The sequence below is a fragment of the Triticum dicoccoides genome, chromosome 3A (assembly GCF_002162155.2).
Source record: "Triticum dicoccoides isolate Atlit2015 ecotype Zavitan chromosome 3A, WEW_v2.0, whole genome shotgun sequence".
Classification (NCBI taxonomy): Eukaryota; Viridiplantae; Streptophyta; class Magnoliopsida; order Poales; family Poaceae; genus Triticum; species Triticum dicoccoides.
The window spans coordinates 287,667,997-287,676,054 of record NC_041384.1 but is presented as its reverse complement, the minus strand read 5'-3'; positions in this window follow the sequence as shown (position 1 = coordinate 287,676,054).

Genomic DNA, 8,058 nt, shown 5'->3' with positions numbered 1-8,058 from the left:
TAACACCCAAAAGTAGCAGACTTATGTGTGCATGCGACCATTGAGATAAGAAGATTAAATGAAGGCCGTTGCATGCTGTAATTAAGGATAGACATGTAGCCTACACCTACAGCACAAGTTGGTGCATTAGTCAATCAATGATGGAAGGATTGTCTGGATGTCTGAAGGTACGAGGTACCAGTCCATAGTTGCAGAATGGGCTAAGTTGATAAATGCCCCAGAAGAGAGTGAAGATGACTTGGATGTCTATGCCAAGAAGAAGAAGGATCACAGCACGATGGCACACATGTACAAGCAGATCCCAGATGCTGCTCTTGAAACACACAAGTTTGGATCTGTACATTACCTTCTGTTAGGCTTGCCAACTATCAACTAGATCCTCAGGCACACTGTCTGGCCAAAGTCAGGTGATCACAAGATGATCAGAGGCCATGCAATTAACTTGCTTCACATCTTTGATGTTCCACAGAAGTTCAAAGTCATGAGCCTAATAGTGCAAACCATAAAGAGGACAGCTGCAAATCAGAAGGGGAGTTGTGGGTATGCCCCACAGATTCGATTTAGATTAAAGGATAAATGCATTGGAAGTGTAGCTGTACATCATGTAGTACACTCTTTGTTGGAAGACCGAGGGAGGACACGTGCATGCACTCACATACACAGCCAGGGCGGTTCGCGTGCAAGGGTTGGACTTGTGTCGCGCCTGCGTAAAGTTTTGTTTAACTGATTTCTTTGCTCTGCCAACTGACAGGTGGGACCCAAAAACCAGGTGACAATTTAACCAGTCAACAAAGTGCCACGTCGACTATGTGGCCGGTCAGTAGGGTGCAATACGGTGCTCTACGATGAGCTAGTGATCGCATAATCACCGCAAAACTATATATAGTGACCGTAAAGAGCGTACTGTTACATACGGTGACCGCCAGTGTATTTTTCTCATTTCAAATTAAGCCATATTAATCGGAAAGGACGCAGTATGGACTACTACTACTAGTACTAGTACTGCTTTGATGTGTCCCGTCAACTCGCCGAACGAGGAGACGCTTGCTTACTACGCCTCTCCCTCGCCCACGCACGCGGTGGTTCGCAGGACGAGGAGAGGGTTTTGACTACATCGCCCTCTCCCTCGCCCTCGTGGTGGACGTGCAGCAGTTCAATCGGTGTCAGATTGCCAGAAGCATATTATACTGTAGTATCATCATCTTAGGAACTTCCGAAGAGGCGAAGAGCCAAGTGCAAGGTTCACACGAGTACAAACTGTTGAACCTCCCGAAGAGGCAAAGAGCCAAGCGCAAGGTTTTATAGGAGTTGTCGTCCTACTAGGAGTGTACTAGTACAACTATAGCGAACGATGCTACTGTATGATGCCGCCACGTCACGTATATCCAAAGTTGTGCCACCTTTTTCTCTCAAAGAGCATGTTGGAGTCCATGCAACAACCACACAAGTTGCACGTACACATAACACATTTACTAGTAATAAATTCTAAAGGACAAATGCCAGTATGCCACACAAGTTCACCTCCAACTCATGTGATAAATTTGTGCACGACTAGTCTACATATATTCACAGCGCTACCGTTCACAATTACCGTACTCCACTTACACGTTATAGATGGGCACATGTCCTCCTCCAGGTTCCAGTCCCAGGTGTTCTTCATGGATGGCACGATCCATAGTGGTGGGCAATGGGAATCATTGTCGCAGCTTTCTAGTCCGGTTCCACATGATGGAGACTCATCCAAGTTGAAGTGTCATAAATCAGGGATAGCGTGTCCCAGCATGTCGTTCATCTGGCGGTGTGCACTGAAGACACAACCATGCTTCATGAACGGCAGGCCTTCTGTGTCGTGCACGGAAGGTGGCATCCGCATCACAATGGGGTAGCTGTCCCCGATGAAAAGCGAGTACTCTCCAAGAGTGTTCCTCGACACCCACGTAGCATCACAGGGGTCGAACTCGGCGCCGTTCATCTGGTACACAAGGCATCCCAGATCTGGACACATGGTGACGTACATAGTCAAGGTCCATGCATAATAATGTGTGCTCAAATGTGGCGGTCAGTAATACTATGCAGCAAATAGTACTACTCCGGTATTGAGGAAGTAAAATAACTGGCTTATTATATATAGCCACTCTTGGCTACATGGCTGAGATAGTAAGACATGGAAAAACAAAAATGGTGGCAGCTAGCAGGTTCAAGTCTTCAAGGGCCTAGCTAGATATACGCGTCCTCCAAGGTAAAAAGTACTCCTACTAGTACTACAAAGTATACTACTAGTACAAAAATGAAAGAGAAGGCGAGAGGGTTAAAAAATGGAATACCTGGGTAGATGGTGACGGTCCGATCGTGGTAGATTATGTGACCATGTTGCACATCAGTGGTACCATGGGTAACGACTGCTAAGATAGTTGATCCCAATATGCCAAAGTCAGCTACAAGGTTCCAGGTTAGACCGAATCGCGGATGCAAATGCACATCCATGATCGGCGATCTTATTTTGATCGGGGGATGAATGGTCCCTGCAAAATAATGGAGTACCATTAGGGATGCAAAAGATGGTCTGTGCATTCCGTTTGTAATCTCCCGTACCGTAGGATGTCAACCAGATGAAACAAGTCCCATGGCTTGTCACCGCGAAGATGCGGCCTAGATGGTGCACGACGTCTTCGAACGTGTAGGGGGTACAAATCTGCCGCCACCAACATGCGACAGCCTCTGCCGTTACTGCCTCCTGCATTGATGGTAATCCTTATGTCGAACACCGCGATGAGATAGTAATCATCGTAGCCACGCCACTTTGTCGGCGGGTCCGCAATTGCTATCTTCTTCAATCTCATGTAGCATCATCATACGTATTCTTGCCCAGCCAGTCCAGAAGGCCGATCCCAATGGTGGAGAATGGGTCTACCGGAACGGCCGCACTGCTGTGGATGTTGTGCAAAATCATGGTGGTATCCAGCCGGAGGTATGCAAGCCAATCTTTGTTGGCACTGAACCAGACCTATATATAAGACGGTGGGCAGCGGAGAAATTACAGGATGGAAATGGAATAACTAAGTACTACATGATCAAACTCCATTACTGGCCTGCTCATCGGACAAAATCCGACTACCTCTCAATGTCGTCAACTCTAGCGGAGTCAACGTGCAACCATGGCCAGGGAGCGGTGGACTGTTCGAAGAATTGTCCCATAGAAGAACCTTCTCCTCGAGGACGCATGGAAGACCAACAAGCATGGCCTTTTCCCAAGCCTATTTAAGCAGAGTCTTGAAAAAGTTGGTGCAGGAAGCACCGAGTCTTGCGGCGGTGAGGATGTCGGAGCGGCGTGCGATTTCTCCCAGAGAATCGTCGTCCAAGGTCTCCCAGCCCCAACGAGGAGGAGAACCGCCTGGCGAATCCATGGGAGCAGCGATGAACTGCCTTCTCTTCGGGGGGGAGGGGAACTGGCGAGGAGGAGATAAGAGTGTAGTAACTGTAGGGCCTCGTCCCTTCCAACTGTAGATTGTTCCTCAGTGAAGGGGTGAGGCTATTATTTACTACTCTAAATAATAGCACTAGTAAGAAATTTTTGGCACTAGGTAGTAGTTTTTGGTACCATGGAGTACTAGTACTAGCATTATGGAACGTTATGGGATTGCATTATACTGTAAATAATAGCACTAGTAAGAAATTTTTGGCACTAGGTAGTAGTTTTTGGCGTGGATTAAGAAATTTTGGGTATGTTTTTGCCATTTTTTGTACACGCCAACTAGTGTCAAAAAACATCGTACATTATGTGAAGGAGGAGTACATACTCGTACTGTAGCAGTACTAGTACTACTTTTCTCAACTAGTAGTGCGATGTATTGTACTTCTAGTCTAGTCTTGTATAGTGCACCAGTTTTGAACTCTTGAATCTTAGGGCCAAGGAGCTATAGTTGGAAGTGGAGGGTAGTACTGTTCTCTAGAACCATCGCTGTACTATCAATGCAGGGGAAGTACACCTGCATAGTAGCCTAGTGGGTACTCCCGGTGCTCTATTCAGCCGCTCCTCTCACGTAGCTGGCCAACTCAGCTGCTCCTCTCACCCACACACTAGCAGCCTGTTTATCAGCGACGGTTACTGCGGGGGCAGAACATTTGAGTTATTTGATACAGCGAGGCTAGGCTTTTCGCTTCCATTTGTGGAGGTGTAATGGATCTTGTCGAACTTTGTTAGTAGTTACTTCTTTATGAATGAGATGAAGCAAAGCTTTTGCCGCCGTTTCAAAAAAAACACGGCAAGAGGAATTTCTTTTATAGTAGAGCCGATAATGGAGTGAAGTCCATGCATGCAACGCCACAAGTTACAGAGTAGTAGTAGAGCACTTTACGTACAGAGCCATATTGCACAGTTCCCAATGCCCCGCATGGCTTTTCTGGCTCCTCGGGTTTAATTGGGAGGCGCTAGTTTAAATATGCTACTAGCTGGAAGCTGCAAGCGAGGTGTGGCTAGGGCGAGCACGCGAGCCACGGGATGCTGGGAAGGAAAACCCGTTCACGTGGCTAGGCTGTCCAATGCACCCAGATTGTGGGGCCGCACGTCCATTTGACTTCAAAACTCAAACTACCCGTGTAAAATATTGGCTCGCAGCGAAGTGTAGTAGTACTATTTTAAAAAAAAGGCCACCGTGCGTTCGGCTGGGATCGAACCAACAAAACGAGGTATACACTCCCGCGACCACTAGTAGTACTCGTTGGAGTACAACGCAACCTAGAATAGCCTTTTGTCGCTAGTAGTACGTACATTGTTCCTTACAAGAAACCCCTAAGAGCATGGTTAATAGTATAGCCAGCTGCTGGCTATAAGCCAGTGCCATGTCATCTACAACCCATCTTATAGCCAACATGTAGTAGTAGTTTATTTCTTATAGCCCGCTGACTCAGCTCTTTTGTACTTGCTCTAATAATGCAAGAAACAACTAAAATGCCAAGAAACTAATACCACTTGCATACGTGGCAGACTTAAGATAAGACTACCTTATCAACCATTGTACATGCTCTTACCAACAAAAATCCTCGAGTGACCTCCTACCTCCGGCCCGTACACCTAGTCATCCTCGGCCATGGGACGCAGCTATCGCCGCCGACAGAAGGAGAGGTCAAAACCGCCGGCGGTGCGGAGCCCATGTTGCGGCAGCCCGGATGCCAGCTCCGTCCGGCGCTCGCGGCCGCTAGCTAGCCAAGATAGCTCCGTCCAGCTGCTTGTCTGCAAGGTTTGCTAGCTAGAGTGGCAAGGCAGCTCGGTGGCTTGCTCACGCGCGCTGCGCTAAGGCCAGCCATCTGGATCGAGTGAAGGCCAGCACGGCGGCTTGCTCGCTCGTGAGTCACGCTCAGGCCAGCCTGCCAACCCGTGCGGAGGCCAGCGCGACGTCCGGCCCGTCTGGCGGAGCGGCCGCCAACTCGCTCATCACCGGCGCCACCGACGAACACACATCAGTACTGTTTGAAGTAATGTTCAGGAAAAATAATGATTTGAGGGGGAATAACAGGATAGAAGGTCTGATGTGGGTCCCTCGTGTCAACGATCAAACAAAATGTGTTGGTTTAATCTGCCTCGTTAGCACGGACATGTGGGCCAACCCTGTCATAAATGGGTTTAAAAGAACCTAATCGGTAGGAGTACTAGGTAGTTTTTGGCGTGGATTAAGAAATTTTGGGTATGTTTTTGCTATTTTTTGTACAATAGATTCCTCCTAGGGCTGGTTGAAAGTGGTAGTTTTTTGTTAAATACTCTACATATTGTAAGTAGGAGTGAAAGTTAAGCTTTGGAAGCCAATAAGCAAGGCTAGTTACATAGTGCATATGTGTACATGATTGAAAGTAAATATCAACCATGAGTGACTAATATCTTGATGGAAAACTCAAAACTATGGAATACTAGGAAAAGAAATGCATGGTTGGAAATACTAGCAATGTTCATGTCCGTTGCAACAAATCATAATTAGAATAATACTTATTCACAAACTTGGTACAAAACACTCTAATTTTGATATACATATGTCACTAGAGATATATTATGTTTCAACTAGAATATATTCCTTGGGCTGTTTTGGTGAGGTCAGGGAGGGATGTGGTTGGTTTTAAGATACTAATTATGGGTTTTTTTGCAAATTGGTAGAGAAGTGGGATGTTGGTGAGAAAAGGCAACAACTTACCTCACAATCGTTAGATGTAGATATAATGGTCAGAAACGATGGATGGCAGACACACCAGCATCACCAACTTAGTCTTGTGTAGGAGTACTAGCAAGATCCGTGCATTGCACGAAACATCAAGATGCATTTTTTATAAAACACTTGTTGTGATTGACCCTTGCGGGAATAATCCCATGTGTAAAAACTAATGATATCTCGAGAAATATGAGATAAGGTGAAGAGGAGTGGGGTGTGGTGGTGGTTGGTTGTCGAACTGAGCGGAGGCATGGGGATTGTCGACGTCGGCAGCAGCCACCAGGCCAGTTTGTTCCAGAGGCTTCCTTTCTTAATCTCTCAATAATAAGGTTTGTTGGAGATAAGGATGAACGAGGGAAGGCCTTGTCTGCAAATGTGGAGAGGGGTGAGGATATCTTTTAGTTTAATTTCCATCCGTCAGATATAGATCGGACGTTCTATATTGCAAGATGGCACACGTACCATCATCACCAACTCGGTTTTTTATAAGAGAAGAAATATAAGTATGGAGATACAAACGTATTATCGATACTTGCTTCCATAAACTAGCATCTACATTATATTCAATGCCTCGACATGTGGGGCCTTAACACAATGACTTCTCGACTGTGTGAAACGAAGATTTTCCCGTTGCCGACAAGGAGGGGGTGACGGCAGCGCGCTTTTTGGCTTGCTCTATTCCTAGTAGTCATACTAGGTGGTCTAAGCACGTGTAGATTTATTCTTTTTCACGTCTCGTGTTCGCCGTACTGCCACCACTGTTCATGAATAGACGGTAAGTTATTCATGGGGGGAACCCTTGTTGAGCGTGTTTGCGAGAGAGAGAGAGAGATATATGTTAGAGACTGAGGCAATGATAACAGATTCTTTGTGTCTATGTGTGTGGACGATAGAGAGAGACATGTACATGGGGCTTTGTGTTGTGTAACATGGAGACACATATACATAATTAGAGAGTGAGTGTGTGAGATACACATGCGGACATGAGGAGAGATGAGGATCCAGGTAAATGGGTGTTTGTGCGTGTTTGTGTGTGTTTGTGCACGCGTTTGTGTGTGAGAGGGAGAGAGTGTATGTGGAGTAGAGAGACCACTGATGATATAAACCTAGTATAAGGGAAGTGGGAATGGTGTGACATGTGTAGTAGCGGTATAGCACGGGTGCGGGTGGGGGGAGCAGACTATTTGGAACAGACATCGAGTGTGTGTGTGGGAGAGGGGTGTGAGAGCGAGAGAAAGAGAGGGCTAGCGACGGAGAGAGAGAGATAGAGAGGAAGAGAGGGGCGAGAGGGGTCGTTTGTGTCCATAAATGGCGTATAGATAGGGAGACAATGTTGATGTTGTCCGAAATTGTCCTATGAACGGAGACGCAAGGGAAGCGAGTCATCGTGTGTGTGATAGGGACTTCATGAGAGATCTAGAATAGATGTTGTAGAGAACAATGTGCGAAATCGAGAACGATTATACATTAGGGAGCTATGCAAAGAGTCATGATATATATATGTATACAGGGAAGGAGCTGGGGCGGGTCCGCATGTGGGAGAGACAGAAAGAGGAGAGTGGTGCACAAGGAGACAAAGTGTGCTTGTTTGTAGTTGGGGTGGTGTGTGAGGTGAGTGCGCGAGAACCACATAACTAGGGAGATAGACGTTTGGGGCGACGTTTTGTGTGTATGGGAAATATACACTCTACATAGTGCGTGTGCTTGGGTAAGAGAGATAGCAGGAGACCTAGAGAGTGAGGGAAGAGATGTGTGCATTCCTGAGAGACAAAGTGATAGAGACCTATGTTGGGGTCTGGACTTTACAAGAGAGATGGGTGTTAATGTGCTCGTGTGTTGGTGTTTGGGGGAGAGAACGACTTCT